At 39.5% G+C, this 22,244-nt stretch overlaps 1 pseudogene; it reads left to right on the top strand.

Annotated features, from left to right (window-relative positions):
• Positions 1-20,681, top strand: part of LOC121996342 — a 35,603-nt pseudogene extending 14,922 nt beyond the window's left edge.
• Positions 20,682-22,244: the final 1,563 nt, after the last annotated feature.

The raw sequence follows: 22,244 nt of genomic DNA, 5'->3' as shown, positions 1-22,244 counted from the left end.
ATATGGGAGTTATGAGTTTGGAACGAGAAATGAAGAAGGGAAAATTATATTAGATTATATTAGCTAATATATTTTTTAAGAAAAGAGAAGAATACTTAGTCACGTTCAAAAGTGAGAATAATAAATCGCAAATTAACTTTCTTATAATTAGGAAGAAGGATAGAAAGATTTATAAAGATTGTAATATCATCCCTAGAGAAACTTAACTACCCAACATAAGTTAGTAGTGTTGGATATACGCCTCAAGTATAATATCAATATAAAAAAAATATATATGACTCATAGAATTTAGTGGTGGAAGTGAAAGGATGAGAAACAAAATATATTTAAGGAGAATGTAGGAATATAAGTATATGGTGAAATATATGGTGACTCTAATACGACAGGGATAAGATTGTATCAAAGTTGAAAATAGTAGCTAAGACGGTACTTAGTGAGTCAAAAGGACATGCGTCACTAAATAAGGAATCTTGGTGGTGGAATGAGAAAGTACACGAGGAAGTAAATGAAAAACGAGTAGCTTATAAAGAACTATATATTTGTAAGAAAAAGTAAAATTTAAAAAAATATACAATAGCTAAGAAAAAGACTAAAAAAGTAATGAATGAAGCAAAGAATAAAACTTTTGAACTATTATATCAAAAATTGGATACAAAAGAAGGGGAAAGAGACATTTATAGAATAACTAAAGTTAGAGAAAGGAAGACTATAAATCTTAACCAAATAAAATGTATTAAAGATGAATATAATAGGATACTAGTAAATGATGGAGAAATAAAAGAGCAATGGAAGAAGCATTTTCATCAACTTTTTAATGAAGGTTTAGGTGACCAACTTAACTTAGGAAATTTAAGTAGGTCAAATGAGTATAGAAATTTAAATTTTTATCGTAGAATTCAAACTTAAGAAGTGGAACAAGCTTTAAATGAAATGCACAATGGAAAAATCGTAGGACCAAATGATATTTTGATAGAGGTATGGAAGTGTCTAGAGAAATAAGGTATTAAATGACTTACAAAATTATTTAATATGATATTTGATCCGGTGGTAAGGGGAGACCCGCCCGACAGGAGGTCAAAGTGGTCAACACCTAGCAGCCGTTCGACCGGACAGATTACCTTCCTGATCAGTAGGAGGAATAGCTGACCCGACATTTCGACAGCTCGGCTTGACGCCGAGTTTCCGACGCTCATAAGGCGAAGCGGGGAGAAACGGAAGTTGAGCGGCAATCTCGCTCGGCTAACACTACATTCGGCCGAGCGGGCATCCGCCTGGAGGGCGTTAGCCGACGTGTCCTCCGCTTGGCCCGGGAAAGGCGCTAACAAAGTGGGAAGAAACGAAAGCCAAGCAGCCATCCGCTCGGCTAACAGTAGACACGACATTCGGCTGAGCGGGTATTCGCCTGGAGGACATTAGCCGACGGGCCTCCGCTCGGCCCGGGAAAGGTGCTAGCCGAGCGGTTCCTATGCTCGACCCGGTAAAGGACAAAGGGAGCAGTTGGCGATATTTTCCTAGGAACCAGTGCCGTCGACAAGAGGCATGGTCGGCGGTATGGTTAGAAAGAGAATCGTACGGGGGAAGCTTCCACTGTCGCGTCAAAGATATGCTCGTGCTATTAAAGTATGGCGTCCTGCACGCTTTTCTGATACATCCATTCCAGGTATGCTTTGAGGAGCGTGCACGCCTAGGAGAGCGTGCACGCGCCTCTGGGGAGCCCTATATAAGGACCCCCAGACTTCGATGGAGGTATGCTCACTATTTTACTGTAGCTACAGTTCTCGTTTCTTCTTCGCTCTACTTCTTTCTGCCGGAGGTTTGACTTGAGCGTCGGAGGGTCGTCGCCAGGAACCCCTCCTCGGCTCGGCATTGTGTTTGCAGGTTCACGACGGCAAAGGATCTACGTCTTGGGAGTCTTCGACCAGTCAACAGGAGCGCTACATCCCCAGCGTCTATCGGCTCAGCACTCGGACAGGATCAAATTGGCGCCGTCTGTGGGAACGTTAAACCCTAGAGTCGGAGCAGCGACTATAAAAACCCCGCCTTGAAGACCGTCGAGCGGCGACGTTAAACCCTAGAGTTGGAGCGACGATTATAAAAACCTCACCTTGAAGACCGTCGAGCGGCGACGTTAAACCCTACAGTCGGAGCGACGACTATAAAAACCCTCTTTGAAGACCGTCGAGTGGCGACGTTAAACCCTAGAGTCGGAGCGACGACTATAAAAACCCCGCCTTGAAGACCGTCGAGTGACGACGTTAAACCCCGACCTTAGAAAATCGTCTAACGTATACGCTAAAATTGAAGTCGAGCGGCGACTCTAAACCCCAGAGGTATGATCCTAAACGAATATTTCAATAATGGCATGGGCGCCACAGCTGAGCGGGACTACGCATCCAAATACTTAGCAAGCAAACAACATATGAAGAGGGCGCAAAATGATTTCATTAATAAGCGTTGTCGAGCGGAAGGATTACAGTCAAGACTTACAAAAAACTCTACTGACCCCTCGCTCACTCGATGTATTCAAAGACCTCGTCGGGGATGGATTCAAGGAGTTGGACGCCATTCACGTCTTTATCAGATAGGGCCTCGGAGATATGCCCGTTCATCTTCAGTTGGCTGAGCGTTGCTTCGATCGCCAACTTAAACGATCGGACGATCCGATCGGCCGCCTTCCCCATGAATTGGTCCGAGCGGAGGTATTGTTGCTTCAGGACCGCGAAGCGACTCGGCTCGGCCTCTTGATAGGTCTTCAGAGCGGTGCGCGAAGCCACTAATTCCTCTTCGAGGCGCTTCACTTGGCCTTGAAGTTCAGCCTCCTTAGCTGATCGGCTCTCCCGCTCGACAGGTAGAGAGTCCTTTGCCTTCTTCAGATATTCGGCCAACTGTCGGGCTTCTTTATTCTTTTCTTCTAAGTCGGCGATGGCCCGCTGTTTCCTCGTGGAGCCAGCTCGACTTTATATCATAAGTCTTCAATTGCGCCTCTATTGACCCATCCTACTGGCTTGTTCGGTCGACTTCTGCTGCTCCTCCGTGTGCCAGCCGCTGGCACATGACGATGCTTTCCACCCAGTACTGCAAAACGAATATTAGTGCCAATCGGAGGTAAGTTATGAAGTGATAACCAAAAGTACTAACCCCGGTGGACATCTCCAGATGACTGTCGGCCAGCGCGCCGGGGGGTTTCATGGTCGCTCGAGCCCTCGCCTCCTCCCATACGCGGCCGAGCCGACCCCGGATGTAGACTTGATGTTGGGGAGATTCGGCCTGATTGCTTGGCGAGCGAAGATCCTCGGTCGGCAGACGAAGGGTGGTGGTGACGAATCGTCTCCCGCCCGACGCTGATTGGGTGGAGGCAGATGGACCGGAGGACTGGGCAGGACGAACGAGATGAATGGCTGAGCGAGTTATCCTCCTCCCAACCGGAGGAAGGGAGGTAAGTGGCTGCACGAGAAGTGGCTCCTGCAGCTCAGCCACAGATGGGGTCCGGTTGGAGGAGGTAGCCTCCACTGTTGTGGGGGCTGTAGATGGGACGCCTCCCGCAGAAGTTTGCACAACGGACGTAGTAGATTGGGATGGTGTCTCCGTTCGGCGCCTTTTGCGGGAGAGCGGAACTTCGTCGCCCGAGGACCCCGAGCCCTCAGCAGGAATGACGGGCGGCACGCCGCAAATCGAGCCTGGTTAGGTTGCTGCTCCCACACTGGGCATCCGTTCGGCGGTCCCATCGCCTGCAGTTGTATTTTCTCCAGCGGTTGTGTTTTTCCCAGTCGTGCCCCCTCTTGCGAGTCGACCGGGGTCAGGCCGAGCCGCTCCATCTCCTTAGTAGCCGCTGCTTCGATCTCGGCCTGCTTAGCCTTCATTATGCCAGCTGCTCGGGCACGCATCATGGTGTCGGCTGCAAGAGAAGAATAGAATCAGTTAGACTCAAAGGAAGAAAATTAAGAAATTTCATACCTAGGCTACTCGGGAGCTTCACTCGGCTCCGACTTAGCCCGAACATGTACATCACGCCTTCTGGTAGCAGCTTGTGAATATTGAACTTCAGCTCGGCCAACATATTAGCAGCGTGGAGGTAATTTGGCTGAGTCTTATACCTCTTCAGCTCGGGCGGAGGTGGCAAGGCGATTTGCCATTGAGTACGAAAGTGTGGCCGCTAGGGGAGTCTCAAATAAAAAAAGTACTCGTTCCAGTGTTTGTTGGAGGATGACATCTTGTCGAAGAAGACTAGACCGATGCGGGATTGAAATAAGTAAGTGCCCAGCTCGGACTGTTTGGGGTAGTAGAAGTAATGGAAGACCCGAGGGGTCAGCGGGATGTTGTGCACTTTAAATAGCACGACTACACCACATAACAAGCGAAAGGAATTGGGGACGAGCTAGGCGAGTGGGATTCGAAAAAAATTACAAACTTCGATTATGAACGGATGGATGGGAAATCGGAGACCGACCACAAATTGGTCTCGAAAGAAACAAATAGTGTCGGTCGGCGGGTGGTGTGGCCGATCAGATGGTCCGGCCAGGACAATCTCGTGGTCGGGCGGGAGGTCAAAAGCGTTGATGAGGTGCGCCGCGTCGCTCGCATCAAATCTGGTCTCCATGGTGGTATACCAAAGACCAGGGGCCGGGTCGACTGGCTGAGAGGAATTGACCATGATTGAAAAACGGAGAAGCAGAAGGAATCGCTGAGGGGATTGCCGGAGAAATAAAGCGGAAGATTACTCGACAGAACGACGGCGCACCAAAAAACGCTAAAAAGGCGAGAAAGGAAGACGACGGAACAGAACCCAAAAGCTTACAGGGGAATGAAGCGCCGGAAGAGAGAGTCGGGGATCGCCGGAGCGCTGAATGCAAACGATCATTGGAGCACTGGATGCAGATAATCGCCGGAACACATGAACACGAAAGCAACAGGATTGAAGCAGGAGTCGGCGAGGCGGCTTTATAAAGAGGGCGCGACCGATTAGGGTCGTTCGATCTAGGGCACAGTAATCGGAGCGCACATCTGACCGTTGAATTTGAATCACCAAACGTCACATCAACAGCTGTCACCTTGGACGTTCGGCAACTGCGCCGGCGACACGTGGCGTCATCCCACAGGGCAGCATTTAATGGGCGCGTGCTCGGCCTTAATGGAATTGATTTGCACGCATTAGGAGGAGATTCGGACAGCGTCAGCCTTAGCTGATCGACCCACACCCCCTTCGAAAGCGGTGAGGAAAAGTGTCCAAAATACTAAGTATAAAGACACGAAGCACCGACCGGGGAAGAAAGATCAGTCCTACGGAGACCAAGCGGGATCCAACTCATCTATCAGCCGACCGACCAACCACTCACCAGGCTATTCGTCCAGTCAGTCGGACCTTCAGCCTCCTTCGACTAGATTTGAAGGGAGGGCATGTGATCCGGTGGTAAGGGGGTCCCGCCCGGTAGGAGGTCAAAGTGGTCAACACCCGGCAGCCGTTCGACCGGGCGGATTACCTTCCTGATCAACAGGAGGAATAGCCGACCCGGCATTTCGACAGCTCGGCCTGACGCTGAGTTTCCGACGCCCATAAGGCGAAGCGGGGAGAAACGGAAGCCGAGCGGCCATCCTGCTCGGCTAATAGTAGACATTGCATTCGGCCGAGCAGGCATCCGCCTGGAGGGCGTTAGCCGACGTGTCCTCCGCTTGGCCCGGGAAAGGAGCTAACAAAGCGGGAAGAAACGAAAGCCGAGCAACCATCCCGCTCGGCTAACAGTAGACACGACATTCGGCCGAGCGGGTATCCGCCTGGAGGCCGTTAGCCGACGGGCCTCCGCTCGGCCCGGGAAAGGTGCTAGCCGAGTGGTTCCTATGCTCGACCCAGTAAAGGACAAAGGGAGCAGTTGGTGATATCTTCCTAGGAACTAGTGCCGCTAGCAAGAGGCATGGTCGGCGGCATGTTCAGACAGAGAATCGTACGGGGGAGCTTCCACCGTCGCGTCAAAAATATGCTCGTGGTATTAAAGTATGGCGCCCTGCACGCTTTTCTGACACATCCATTCCAGGTATGCTTTGAGGAGCGTGCATGCCTTGGGGAGTGTGCACGCGCCTCTGGGGAGCCCTATATAAGGACCCCCAGACTTCGCCGGAGGTATGCTCACTATTTTACTGTAGCTACAGTTCTCGTTTCTTCTTCGCTCGACTTGAGCGTCGGAGGGTTGTCGCCGGGAACCCCTCCCCGGCTCGACATTGTGTTTGCAGGTTCACGGCGGCAAAGAATCTACGTCTTGGGAGTCTTTGACCAGTCAACAGGAGCGTCACATTCCCAACGTCCATCGACTCATCACTCGGACAGGATCAATATTAAATGTGAAAAAAATGCATAATCAATGGAGGATAAGTACTCTTGTTCCCTTATATAAGAATAAGGGAGACATATAAAATTATGCAAACTATAGGAATATTAAACTAATGAGTTATACCATGAAACTTTGAGATAAAGTAATAGAAAAAAGATTAAGGAAGGAGACCATGGTGATCGAAAATCAATTTGGGTTCATGTCTGAAAGGTTGACAATGGAAGTTATACATCTTTTTAGACAACTAATTGAAAAATATCGAGAGCAAAAATAAGATCTACACACAGTATTCATTTAACTTAGAAAGAGCTTATAATAGAGTCTGGAGAATTCTAGAAAAGAGAGGTGTTAGCGTAACATATATTAAACAAATTAAGGATATGTATGAGGATGTAATGACCACAGTAAGATTCAGGCAGAGTAACTAAATCATTTCTAATAAAGATATGGTTACAATAAGGATCAATTCTAAGTCTCTATCTTTTTATACTAATTTGGACGAACTCACTACACACATTCAAGACATAGTATCGTGGTGCATGTTATTTGTAGATGATATCGTTTTGGTTGATGAAACACGTGAAGGAGTAAATATTAAACTAGAATCTTGGCGGGAAACACTAGAAGGGAAATGGTTTAGGCTTAGTAGAATAAAGACATAATATATGAAATTTAAGTTTAGCAATATTAAACGTAATGAGACAATTGTTAAGATAGGAGATGATGAGCTGCTCGGAATTGAGAGTTTTAAATATTTAGGATCATTTTTGTAAAACAATGGAGGGATTGAGAGAGATGTCTTACATAGAATACAAGTAGGATAATTAAAATGAGGAGAGCGTCAAACATTTGACCGTAAAGTACCTCTAAAACTTAAAGAAAAGTTCTATAAAATCGTTGTTAGACCTGCTATATTAGATGGAGCTAAATGTTGGGCTATAACTCGAGCATATGAGCAGAAGATGAGAGTTGCAGAGATGATGATGTTAAGGTGAATACGTAGACATACGAGGATGGACAAAATAAAAAATGAGAGTATTAGAGAGAAAGTCGGAGTTGTATCTATTGAAGGAAAACTCCGAGACACACATTTAAGATGGTACGGATATATACTTAGACGATCAATAAATGCTCCAGTTAGGTAATATGAAACTATGACAAACACATCAAATGCGGAAGAGGAAGACCAAAAAAGACTTGGTTAGCAACAATAAAACAAAATAAAATTTATTTAAGTGTATATGATGATATAGTAGGAGATAAAACTCAATGACGTAAAATGATCCATATAGCTGACCCCACCTAGTGGGATAAGGCTTGGTTGTTGTTGTTGATAATATTTGTATAGCTTTAAGTTTAGATCATAGAATTGCATATATAGCTACTAATTTGTCAGTGTACAACAAAAAATTGTTGAAATTAAAATTATATTAAATGATTTGGATTGAATTTACTATGAGAAGTACAATCGTTAAGCAATCTCATTTGGTACCATCTTCTTTGGGGAGTTAGCATATAATGACCATGTTCTAGGGGAGCTTGAGCCGTGCAAGTGCTCGTTCGAGTCAAACAAGTGGAGTCTTGGAAATGATTTTCAAAACGAGCAAAATTTTTTTACTTAGCTTTGAGATATTTACTAAAAAATTATAAAGATTTAAATGAAATAGATAGGTGGAAAAGGCAAGCCTCTATGTACCCTATCTTAGCCGCTATGACTCATGATGTATAAACGTTTTCAATATCTACACCAATGTCAGTCATATTTTAGTGTAGTTTTGTGTTGAACGATAATGGAAGCCGCTTGAATGAGGATGCTTTGAAGATGTGCATGTCTCAAGAATCGGTCGAATGCAGAAGAACGTTGGTAAGATGAAGCTGGAATCTCATTATTCTCTTGAGTGATATAACAGGACCAAGTCAAGCATGATTTAACCCACCTAAGCCTCACATTTGGTAAGTATAAGACAATTAGAACTTCATCAATCTTGATCTTTCTGAAAGATGTAGATAACCTATCTAAATGGTCAAAAGTTAGAGTGCGGATCATATGCATAAATGTTTTTTCTTTAAATTTAAGAGGGAATATTATACTAAATTTGAGATGTAAATCTTTATATTGTACCAAATTTGAGTTGTAAATATTCATATTATACAAAATTAAAGATTGAATTATGTTAATGTCAAGATTTTAACTGATAATTTTTTTTCAACTTTTTCTATTTTTCTAATTTTAAGAAAATTTTCCCTGTTATTATTTTAAATTAAATAACCTGCGAGCTTAAGTTGGCATGGGCCTGGTTCATGCCAAATGGGGGAAATGTTTGAGCTGGTCATGCCGAACATGCTAGATTAAGCCTGCATGAGGAAAACTGAGCCCTTTGTGTCCATTCGTGGTCCATTGACACCTCTACCAATGGCCTAATCACTGACTAGGTTCTCATATATGTGCCAATAAAGTAACTTTTTTTTTCAGTGTCTTAGGAGCGAGATTATATTTAATTACTTGATCTGTTTATATGTTGTTTTGGTTCTCCTTTCTTCTTGGCTAACAGCTTGGGAAACGTGTGGAGTCTATGGTTTTACCACTAGAATTGCTTCAGCAGTTTAAGGATTCAGATTTTTCTGATCAATTAGAATATGAAGGGTGGAAAGCTAGAAATCTAAAGGTTCTTCAAGCGGGATTGCTACATCATCCTTTAGTTCCACTAGATAAGTCAGATACTGCATCAGAAAGGTTTCATCAATTTATAGTTGGAGCTTCAGACAGGTCTATTGAGACTGGAAAAAGTTCAGATATGCAGCTTCTACGCAGTATTCTGTTGCCACTTACTTGCAGATCTTTAGATGGACGTGGTTCTGATACATGCCATTGGGCAGATGGTTTTCCTTTTAATCTGCATCTTTACCAAATGCTTCTCGAAATTTGTTTTAACAGCAATATTGCTGAAGGAGCAATGATTGATGAAATAGATCAAGTTCTAGAGTTGATTAAGAAGACATGGGCCATCCTTGGGATAAATCAATCCTTACACAATCTGTGTTTTACTTGGATCTTGTTTCACAAATTTGCTGCTACTATGCAAGTTGAAAATGATCTGGTATTTGAAGTTGATAATCAATTAATTGAGGTTGCTAATGATGCAAAAGCAACACAAGATCCAGCTTATTCTAAAATTTTGAGTTCAATATTAACCTCAATTATTGGTTGGACAGAGAAAAAACTGATTGCTTACCATGACACATTCAATCAAAGCAACATTGAATATATGCAAGTTTTTGTTTCATTGGGAGTAAAAACTGCAAAAATACAAGTTGAAGATCTTTCTAATGAATATGGATGGAAGAAGGGAGAAGAAACTGATATATCTTGTAGCATAATTGATTCATATATCAGATCATCGCTTCGTACTGCTTTTGCTCAGGTATTTTGTTTGATCCTTCAGGTTGAGCTCATTTCTGTATATTAAAATCTCATCTCTCTATTTTAACATCTTAAACTTTTTTGCTTCATACATTTTAATGTTCTCATCTCTCTATATTACCACATCTTGTACTTGCTCATTTCTGCTATATTAGCATTTTGCAAATATTGCTTCCTACAGTCTAACACTCTGCTCCATAATAAGATCCATACAAAGGGAGAATGATCATCAATGGAGGAGACAAAATACCTAAAACTAAAATCAAAATTTCAAGCCGTTAAGGAACACGACTATGACCACAAATATCATATGAACTAAAGAAAACAATGTTAAACACGCTCGCTAACTCAACCGGAAAATTAGGATCTAAGATGTTTATCTAGTTGACAGGATTACACTTAATACTATTAAGATTGGATAAATTTGGAACTATGGTTTGTAGATTCTGCAGACTAAGATGCTCCAAACAACTGTGATTTGAAGAGGAGAGGAGTTATCACTAGGTTGGATTAATATGTAGTTATTGTCAATTGATACAATCTTGGAAATTGATATCTTGTAACAATCAGATTTCAAGTTCACAACTCCTGAATAAAATAGTAAAGGTTAAAGAGAAAATTTGATGACTTAGTAAGTTTTCTGATAGCAAACTAAGTAAATTCAAGCATATAGAGAGCAAAAGAAAGTGGCAAAAATGGAGTAGGATTTAGCTGACCATGCCCTTCATTGATGATAGTGATCCTTTGTCTAGAATGATACCAGTAGGAGAAGAGGTTGGACTATTGATGTAAGATTAATGAAAAAAGAAATATTTCCAATATACACTCGGAATCTGTTGAATGTGTAACCTTGGTTTTTGACCTAGTGATTTGTATCATCCATGCAACAGAGTAATCTTCGTGAGCTATGTATGTCGTGGACCGGAATTGTTATGGATGGAGTTCAGATTGAATGTATATATTCTATTGCATTTCAAGTTTGGGTTTAGTTTTTAGGTTTCTACATAAATCCTGAAAAAATTCGACCTAAGCTAGTTGTATATTTAATATATTATATGTAACTTATACTATTACATAGAGTATATAGTTAACAAAACTTAATTGCTCATTTATTAATTATTAATTTATATTGTTATTACATAGCATATACTATGATATAATTATTAATAAACATAGCCAACCCTATGGTTGGTTGTGATTACCCAGCTTTACCTGACTCTTACTCGCCACTTGTTGGTTCATTCCTTGCCCCAACTCTCACTCTCCTTGTTGAACAGGTGGCAGTCCTTGTTTCTTGTCTCATGACCAATCATTTTGGTATCTACTAGGTTTGATCATATCTGAACTGAGAATCTAATCTGAAACATGTTTGAATTCTCTGAAATTTAGTTTTGAATACTCTGAATTGGGAATTTAGTTTTGAATTATGTTGCTTTGATTTTATTGCTATATTGCCAGACATTACGTATCTTGCAAGAGTAAAACCTAAAGTCCAAAAAAACCTGAAAACCAAGAAAATCCAAAAGTCTGAGTTTGGGGATCTTTTATACCTCGAACAAAATCAGTTCTGGTGCAGTTTTTCTTAAGACCCAACTTGACCAATGACCACCCATACTCAACTGAAGCTAAACAATGGCTCACCTATAGTAGAGAGCCTATTGCTAAGAAAATAATTGTGAGAAATTTGTAGGATCGAAGAAATGCGCTAGAGGGGGGAGGGGGGATAGCGCTCGTGGTTTTTTCACGTTTTTTTTTTAAAACTCGGATTAAAAGATGTGTAGTGGAATAATAGAAAGAAAATAGATACAATTGGTTTTATTTAGTTCGGATCATGTGACGACTCCTACTCTAAGGTCCGCCAACCGTTTTTATTGGGCAATTCACTATCAATTAGAAAATATACAAAATATGAAGATACATATTTTGATTTTAAAGTAAATTACTGACAAAAAGAAAGTTCCGGTGTATAGCGCATTTGTTGGAGCAGTGTCGTAGTCAAAGTTGAAGCAGCGTGATGAGTGTTTTGAGCTTTGAATTGAATGAAGACTTGTCTTTACAGCACTGTTCGAACCCTCCTTATAAAGGAGAATCCAGGCGCCTCTATGCTTTAGAGGCTCCTCAATCGAAGCTTATCTGATCTGCACTCGTCAAGCATTATCCATGTCTAGTGGTTGCTGACGTTGCGAGCTCTGAGCATTGCTCCCTTTGGTCGCTTCTATCCTGTCCCAGGTGACTCAATCCCTTTGAGGCGCCTGGATCTAATGTGCGCCGATCAACTAGAAGTCGCCACCTCACCCTGCTCCGCGTGTCGAGGTAATAGAGGCGCCTGAATCCATTTCAAGCGCTTGTATAGGCTTTAGGCGCCTAGATTCGTCCAGGCGCTTGGATAAGCTTTTCTAGGCTTAGTTAATTCTACAACACAGAGTTAGCATAAATAAATATATAATATGAAATAACATAAATTGACAGTCTCATTTGATCCTAACTTTCGGATTTCACTTAAACTCTAAGTCAAACGGACGTTAGTTCCCTCGATGGGGAACGCGTTCTCACCTATTCCCCTCATAAAAATTTACTTTTGCCAAACGCCTGTTTGGACTTTTGCTCAATCTCCGATTTTGACCTCCAGGACTTTCGCTTGACGTTCGATCCTCGACTCGCCTAGACTTCCACCTAGTGTATGCGACCCTAGGACTTTCGTCTGATGTCCTTGATCAGCCAAGTCTTCTGCTTAGTCTACTCGACTAGGACCTCGTGCCCAATCTGTTGACTAGAATTTCGTTGCCTAGCCTCAACTAGGACTTGTCTGCACACTCACATAAACTTGTTAGATCACAACAACCTTTAACTTTGAACTTTTACTAATATCAAAATATAGGTTTGATTATCTAGTGCTTTCAGCACCAACAAAATTTGCTTCAATTGAGTCATTTTTCTATAAGATTAAATTTTGATGAAAATCATGAGTTATTTCTGAAACAATTCTGATCTGTAGATGTCAGCAAGGAGATGCATCTTTTTTAAGAGGCCGAATTTAGTAGATTTTATTAAGTAGAGTAAGAATTAGGTTCTGTCGGCGCTAGTTTTTGTTTTATGGTAACTATTAAACTGTAGCTAAATTTTACGACGGAGAAATTGATGCTCCTAACATGCTGCTTGTATTTGCTTGTATTTTGGCTTGCTCTCGATTATGGAGGGAAGGTGCTGATCATAGCAAAAGATGAGTGTGGACTAGGAATCATATGAATTGACTGGAAGTGGATGTGCAGATGTTGATTCACATCTAGAGCGGGTTAGAGGGGCTACATGTGTTAGCACTGAAGACTGAGAAGAAGCTGATTGCAGACCTTGGATGATGGAGAAATCAATTTGGTTTTGAATCTGGTTTCTTGGGATTAAAAGTTATACTCATATGAGCCAATTTAGCATAATTTGGCATTGAGTGCATGCTCAAGGATTGCGAGTGCAGTGGTTGAGAAATCAAATGTGTAGTCTGGAAGAATTTTATAGATACGTGAAGTTTCTTGCATCTGCTTCACTTTTGTGATGTTTCTATGGTTGAAATCTGAACAAAGGAAAGGCTAATGAAGATCAAAGTAGCTGTGCACTGGATGAAAGAATTTGTGCGATGGGTATGCTGGAGTTGCAAGTTCTTGTAGATACTCATCTTCTACAAAGTGCAAACAAAGGTAATCATTGCTTACTACACTTGCCTTTTCCATGTGCTCAGCTACTCTAAGTCCACTTGATTTAGGAGGTTGAGTTGTTGTTTCTCCCATCTAGTGCTTCACTAGTGGTTATATTTCAAGTTTCCATTAGGAAGCTAGTGGTGGACATGAAAGTTTGTGTGCATGCGCAAGGATAGGAGGGGTTGGGTGGTTCTGATATTGTGAAATGGGGAATAATTTCTGCCTAAATAAACTTAGGTATCCTCTGATACATGTATATCCATTACATTAAATAGATTTTCATAAAGATTTTTGTATAATACAATTTTATGTTTCAATATTTTGATGGTCCTCTCATGTCTAATGTCCATATTAATATTCATTTTATTTTTCTACTCATTGTGATTTTGAGCTGATAATCGAATTGAAACAGAAAATGAAACAAAGAGAGACAAGCTGGCGATCATCAATTGACCAGAATACTCCAGTTCTTTCCATTCTTGCAAAGGATGTTGGTGCTTTAGCAATTAAAGAGAAACAGTTGTTCAGTCCGATACTAAAGAAATGGCACCCCCTTGCTGCAGGTGTTGCCGTGGCAACTCTTCATTTTTGTTACGCGAATGAGTTAAAGCAATATATATATGGTTTAGTGGAGTTAACACCAGATATAGTCCAAGTTCTTAAAGCTGCAGACAAATTGGAGAAAGATCTCGTCAACATTGCTGTTGAAGATTCTGTCGATAGTGATGATGGGGGTATGTCATTGATTAGAGAGATGTCACCTTATGAGGTTGAATCTGCTATTATGGATCTTGTAAGAGCATGGATAAACACTAGAATAGACAGATTAAAGGAGTGGATTGATGAGAACTTGCAACTAGAGGTTTGATATTTTTCCCCTTTTACTCGAAAGCACATATATCTGTTAGGGCATATTCCACGGATATTAAAATTTTGAACTTGTCTTCTTTCTATTTCTCTTTTTGTGGGATTCAAGTATGAAAGTTTGCCTCTTTAAGCTACTTTCTTGTAATGATTAGCAAATATAAGCTAACCATGACCAAGACATTGTTTTTTGTGTGGAGATATTTTAAATTAATAAAATTATCAATCTGACATGATATTCAAAGTATTACTAGTCTTTTCCTTTTCTGGATGATTTTTCTTATATATAGTTATTGCTTTGGTTATTGATTTCTTATATATTAAAAGGGATGCATTTTTGATGATTTGTGTAATTTGAGACTCTCTTTCTAGACTACCCAAACACCACCTTATTTCTTTCGGTTTGTGCACACAATCTTCGCAATCACATTTGCAACTACTCAATGCTCCTTGCTTTAGATAGACTCCGACCCATTTAGCACAAACCAACTCATCGAATCTGTTGAGTTAACGAGCTCTGCTAGCTTCATTTGCACTATTTTGAGTCCCAGCATGCTTGATGCATATATAAGTAACACATGTCAAATCTAACTTAAAACCCTTTGAAGTTGAGCAATTGGGAGCATCATTTCTTTAGCATTTACATGGTGGACTAATATTAACTATATCCTCTATATTTTATTGATGGGATCTTTCATTATAGAAGTTATAGAATCCAAGTAATTCCTTTTTGGCTTTGTATATGAGCTCTATTTTGTTTTTGTTTTGGCCTTTTTTGGTCTTGGTTAGAAGGGATGTGGTATTCATGTCAAGGATGCAATCACTCCATGCATTGACACACTTGTGGTTCTCGAGTTGTCGGTCATATCTGTCTGATTGTTATGATGCTCTTGTCCTCTTCATTTGACAAAGGCTTAGAGATGATAGGACGCTAGACATATATGATGACTCTTCATCTGCCCCTCTGTCCCTTTAGTACCATGCCAAATATTTATACTGATATAAACTGTCAAATATCAATACAAACAAATAAGATAACAGTGTTGAACATGTTGCATTTATAAGTAATATTCATATAATTGCTAGTTACTATGTTTATCACATACAAGTTACGCTGCTATATCTGGTCTACTGTTTCAGTCACAAGAATTGCTCTTCTTTAGTGGAGGAAAATCATCACAAAACCCTATGTTATGTTCTTAGATCATGAAATGAACTCACCCAATTTTTTTCATTTTTCTTGTATGGCCTGCTATCCCACATATGCATCCAGCTAGCTCACATAGGTGCTTGCCTAGCTCGTCTAGAGACCAAACTGCATAAAGGGATTGCATATCACGTGTATGCAATGCTATACCTTGTCTAAAGTGCCTAGGCGATCCACTTATGCAACTACTTGGATAGTTTTGGAATATTTTCAGGACTCCCATTCACCACATGAAATATTTTTAAAATTGTTCATAGATATACATTTGTACCTATGTTGGGTACTTTCTTTTTCAACAACATTGACTAACACCACACCCTAATCAAATCAATCCATTATATTGTATCCACTATTGTGGTTTCTTTTTTGTACTTTGCTTGTTGTTCACTTTATCTAGTGTTTAATGTCTCAAGACTTACCTACCACAGAAGATTCACGAGGCCAATCTAGTGAAAGGACATAACTGATAAAACATTCCTTTGACATAATATACACCAGTGATTCAACATCAACCCATGAGGTACCCAAAAGCCCATAAGTGTTGTGGGGTCTAAGGCTCTAGGTCGCAAAGTGAGGCGTATGCCTTATTGAAGTAAGACGTTTTTGGTATAAATTTTTACAATTCAAATATATATATATATATATATATATATATATATAGGAAATTTTCATCAAAAAATTTTACTAATAAAATCATGCATGGAAATATGTTGATTAAAAGCATGTTGATTAAAAGCATGGGATAATTTTAAATTTATATATATATATATATATATATATATATATATATATATATATATATATATAAATATAATTAATGAGATAATTTTATTAGAGTTTAATTAAGTCTATTTTAATTATCTCTACTATAGTTAGGAGTTGATTGAAATTATTTACTTATGTTTTATTTAATTAAAAGGCTATTATTACTTAACGCCTGTGATCGCAGTGCTCGCATGAAGCCTCCACAGCGGTTGGGCTCGCGCGACGCTTACTCCACGGTCATAAGGCTTGCGCAATGACTCTGCTGCGGTCGCAATGCTCTCATAAAGCCTCCGCTGCGTCAGTTGGGCTTGCACGACGAGTCCTCTGCGATCACGAGGCTCTCGTGAAGACTCCACCGCGACTCGCGCAACACGTTCACTATGGCTGCGAGGCTCGCGCAATGGTTTCGCCTCGACCGCAGGGCTCGCTAGACGACTCTGCTGCTGCAATGAGGGATGGGCTTCAATCGGGCGAGCAAAATTGCACCTTACGTGTGATTGTTGCCTCTCAAAGGCATGTACTTAAGTGCGCTTCTTTGAAGTAGTGCGCCTGAGTCAGATTAGTAGTGTGCCAGAGTAGTGTGCTCTTTGCTTGGTTTCCAGAGGATTGAAAAAGGAGATTAGTTACTCTCATCAAGTCTTAAGGAGATTAATTACTTGTATCTTCTCTTTAAGATGGAAGAATCTACTTTATTCTCTTCCTTCTTTTTACTATAGTAGTTGCAAGATCTATTACATTTTCCTCTTTGTCTACAGTACTCATACTTTCATGATATCTTTATTTTAGGGGTCTACTAATGAAGGAAATTAGAGGGATGATCAATACCTCGCATTTATTTTGAGAGGAGAATATTCAACCTACTAATGTGTTGGTTCCCCCTTTTTGTATAATGGGAGATCTGTTCAATACAACAATATCAACCAAGTCTTATCCCACTAGGTTATGGATCCTTTTACACTATGAGCTCTATCTCCTATTATATTATCATCTATACTTAAATAAATTTTATCTTGTTTTATTATTGCTAACCAAGTCTTTGTGGTCTTCCTCTTCCTCGTTTGATATGCGTGTTTGTTTTCACATCGCCTAATTAGAGCATTTATTGGTCGTCTAAGTACATACTCATACCATCTTAAACGTATATCTTGGAGTTTTCCCTCAATAGATGCAACTCCGACTTTTTCTCTAATGCTCTCATTTCTTATTCTGTCCATCCACATATGTCCACACATCCACCTTAACATCCTCATCTCTGCAACTCTCATCTTATGCTCATGTACTCGAGTCATAGCCCAACATTCAGCTTCATATAACATAGCAGGTCTAATTGCGATTTTATAGAATTTTCCTTTAAGTTTTAGAGTTACTTTATGATCACATAAAACACCCGTCACTCTCTTCCATTTTAACCATCCTGTTTGTATTCTATGTAAGACCTCTCTCAATCCTTTCATCGTTTTGCAAAAATGATCCTAAATATTTAAAGCTCTCAGTTTCAGACATGTCATCTCCTATCTTAACAATTGTCTCATTATGTCTAATATTGTCTCTTATCTGTTCAATAATTAACATATTTCCTCATTGAATATAATATATCCCACTCACTATTTATTTCAAGCATGCTACTTTAAATCTCGTATTAGAAATTTGAACTATTGAATTAATTGAAATTTTTTTACCGTTGTAGAAAGGAGTAAATGCTAAGTTCAAATTTGGGCAGGAAATAATTGAAGGTTTTAAGTTTAGTAGAATTATGATAAATATAAAATTTAAGTCTGGTAATAATAGATGTACAAAGATAATTATTAAGATAGAAGATAACGAATTACTTATAATTGAACGCTTTAAGTATCCAGATCTATTTTTGCAAAAGTTGTAGGGGTTGATAGAGATGTTTTCCATAGGATACAAGATTATTGAAATGAATGAGGGTGTTGATGTTCTTTGTATTTGTAAGGTATCTTCAAAACTCAAAGGGAAGTTTTACTAAATGACGGTCAGACTTGCTATGTTATATGGAGTTGAATGTTGACAATGAATCATGCAAAAGAGAAGAAGATAAGAGTCACAGAGATAGGATATTAATGTGCAAATATACGAGGATGCACAGTATAAGAAACGAGAAAATTAGAGAAAAAGTTGGGATTGTGTCTATTTGAGGGAAAACTTCAAGAGACATGTTTAAGATAGTTTGAACATGTACTTAGGCGCCAATAAATGTCCTAATAGACGATGTGAGAATGTGACAAATACACATATTAATTGAGAAAGAGGAAGATTAAAGAAAACTTGATTAGTAATGAAAAAACATAATAAAGTTTATTTAAATATAGATGACGATATAGTAGGAGGAGATCAAACCCAATGACATAGGAGGATTTATATAGTCAATTCCACTTAATGGGATAAATGCTTGGTTGTTATTGTTGTTTTGGCCCTTGCGGAATTAACGTTTGCAAAAGTTTACTAATCATCAAATTTGAATTTTTCATATGTTAGGTTAAATAATTTTTGCTATTTAATCTGGTTATAGTTGGATTGACATTACCTACAAACTATTGAAGAATCTATATTTCTATGCTGGCCTATTTTGGTAAATGTTTTCTGCTTTTTTCCATTCCTTTAAATGCACAAAAAATCTGTTAGACTGATAATATTCGAACACAAAATTTCAGTGATGCTATATTTATCTGATTAGGATTGGAACCCCAGGACAAACAAAGAAAAATTTGCTGCTTCTTCAGTTGAGGTACTCAGGACAGTTGATGAGACATTAGAAGCATACTTTCAACTGCCGATACCTGTACACTCTGCCCTGCTCCCTGTGTTGCTGGAGGGACTTGATAGGAATCTACAACATTACGCAACAAAGGCAAAATCTAGATGTGGTAAGTTTCCTCGTATCTGTATTTGTTTCTATATCTCTTTGATCAATAATCTTTGTTTTCAGGTTCTCGGAACAATTTTTTGCCTGAATGGCCTCCTTTAACCAGATGTGAAGTTGGTTCCAAGTTATGGAAGAAAAAGGAGAAGACACATATCTCGGGGAAAAAGGGATTGCAAATTGGGTCAACTTTAAGTCTACCACAGCTATGTGTTCTCATTAATTCACTATATTATATCTGCAAACAGTTGGAGAAACTGAAGAGGAAAATAACCTCTTTAAGGAATGCTGAATTAACTCAAGTAGATGCATGTGATGGATTGCAGACCAACTTCGAGCTCTCTCTAGCAACTTGTCAAGAAGGATTGCAGCAACTTTTTGAGACGATAGCCTACAAGGTGATGTTTGATGATCTGAGTCATGCTTTTTGGGATACTTTATATGTTGGTGAGACTTCATCGTCAAAAATAGATTGTTTACTAAAAGAACTTGACCCTGTTCTAGTGACGGTATCAAGCACAGTGCATTCCAGATTAAGATGTCGCGTGATAACTGCACTGATGAAAGCCTGTTTTGATGGGTTTCTGCTAGTTCTTCTTGCAGGTGGCCCATCACGTTCCTTCACTCTTCAAGAGTGTCAGATAATAGAGGATGATTTCAAAGCGCTTAGAGATCTATTCTTGGCTGATGGAGATGGTATGCCTGAAGAGTCAGTTCAGAAGGTTGCAGTTGAAGTGACCAATGTACTTCCCCTATTCCACACAGATACTGAGAGCCTCATTGAGCAATTCAAGCAGATGATCCTAGAGAAATATGGTTCTGCAGCCAATTCTAAGTATCCCTTTCCTCAAAATCCAGGTCATTGGAGCCCAACAGAACCCAGCACGGTTCTACACGTGCTATGCCATAGGAATGATGAGGCTGCGTCGAAGTTTCTCAAGAAGACTTACAACCTTCCTAAAAGGTTGTAAATTTTTGCATGGTTCTGCGACCATGGCATAACAATACCTAATTGTTCTGCTGCTATTTCTCTAATCTCACCTCTTGGAAGAATATAGAGATTCACAAATGGAATTTCATTGTGAAAGGTGTAAAATAGATAATTCTTCAGTTTTACTTGAATTGCCTTGGCCATCACACCACTTCTTCAATATCAGACTTCCACTGGAGAGCAATATGCTGAATTATGGCTTCATAATCCTAACTTAAATGGTTTTATTCTTCAATATCAGACTTCAATTGAAGAACAATATGCTGGATTATGGCTTCATAATCCTAACTTAAATGGCTTTATGCTGACAACTGGGTGGTGTTGATGACATTGTTGGGGCAACGGAAATGCTGGTGAGCACCTTAACTATTCTTCTTAAAATAAGTGGTGTCTTTGGCCGATCTCTAGATACTCATTCAATTCATTATGTTTTATCTGACAGAAAATCTAAATAATAACTGTAACTTCTTTTACCTGCAAGATGGTGTTTACAGTCTGTGCTCCCAATGTAATATGTACCTGGTTACCTATAAAATAATATCCACTTCTCATCCGTTGTGCATCGGACAGAACTATGCTTCAATCAATCGTGCTTTTCTACACTGTTACTCTGATTCCCTTAGTATCTGTTGATCACTTTTAGAATCTTTTACACGACCAATAAGAGAGTTGAGTGTCAACTTGTCTTTTTCACGTCTCCAGTGTGACCGTTAGAACTTTCACTTTGCAATTCCATTTACAATGGATCATTCCATTGTGATATATGTCATGTGATGATGCTGTGCATTGAAAGAAGGCTTACGGACAGTTACATTATTTAAGGGAACATCTGCTGGTTTCGCTCATATTCATCTGTACATTTTGACTTGCTCTAATAAATTACTGCAGAAAAAAAATACTCTAGGAAATGGTCTGCTAACGATGGAGGTTGGATGACTGACTAGTTCACTGTAGGAAAACCACCTCGACAATATTTAAATATTTTTTGCATTCATTTTGTAACTGATCAGTACTATGTCAGATTCAGGATGACTACAAAATTTGCTGAGAAGAAAATTTTTTGCTTATAAAAGTACTGCTCAGCGCTTAAGGAGCTCTACTTAAGAGTTTTCATTTTTCTCGATCATGATTGAGAGAGAAGTTTAGATAGTTTTAAAAATTTGGTAAGCAATATGTTTTTCTGTTTTTTTTCATACTTTTGTTCTTGCATTTAGTGAATAATGCTAAGTGGGCCCTAAATCTAGGGTAATGATAATAATGGTTAGGTCTTCAATGGATAATTAAGGGAATTAAGATTCGAGTTTCAATTATAGTTACAACGTATTGTAGGTGAAATGTGAGTCTAAGAATGCTGACCATTTGGATGAATCTCCATTAATATTTCCTGATTAAATTTTAAAAAAATAATTACATACATGATTCTACCATCATTAATAAACATACCGGTTCTTATTAAAGATTTAATTATTAAAAGTTCAAAGTTTAAGAATCCATCACTTCTCGTCCTATGGCATTGGTATAACGATATAATATTTTCTTAATTTTTCATACATTTAAGGATCGAGTCTTAGTTTTGATGAATTAACGGATAAATTTTCCTATGGCAATGGACGGTTGACCTAAGAATATTGGGTTAATAAGTCATTCGTTGCGAGTACTTCTCGATTTACCCTGGTGGCAAATAGGAAACTTTTGTATGATCAGGCCAGTCATCCCAGAAGGTTGAGTATTTGATGTCAACTAAATACCTAGTGCTAATTAAAAAAAATCCATTGCTTTTCATCGATCCCAAATTAATCGAATAGTTCTTTCCGACTCCAACTCTAATATAAAATGATAGAGTTGATGCAAACTTATCTTATCGATACTACTGATCAACTGATTTAAGGTTTAATATGTATGACAAGAGATAATAATATTAAACAGTATACTTGAGGATAATGTTGGTACAATTTGCATTAATGATCTAATTCAGATTTTGATAAATTATAAGTGGATTAAAGTTAGTGTGTTTGTGATCTAATTGCTTTACCAAGTGTGCAGGAGTTGACGGATATGGACTTGACACCACGCTGAAATCCAGCTAGATCCGCGAGATCCGAT

The sequence above is a fragment of the Zingiber officinale genome, chromosome 6A (assembly GCF_018446385.1).
Source record: "Zingiber officinale cultivar Zhangliang chromosome 6A, Zo_v1.1, whole genome shotgun sequence".
NCBI lineage: Eukaryota > Viridiplantae > Streptophyta > Magnoliopsida > Zingiberales > Zingiberaceae > Zingiber > Zingiber officinale.
This window is presented reverse-complemented; position numbering and strand designations above follow the sequence as displayed.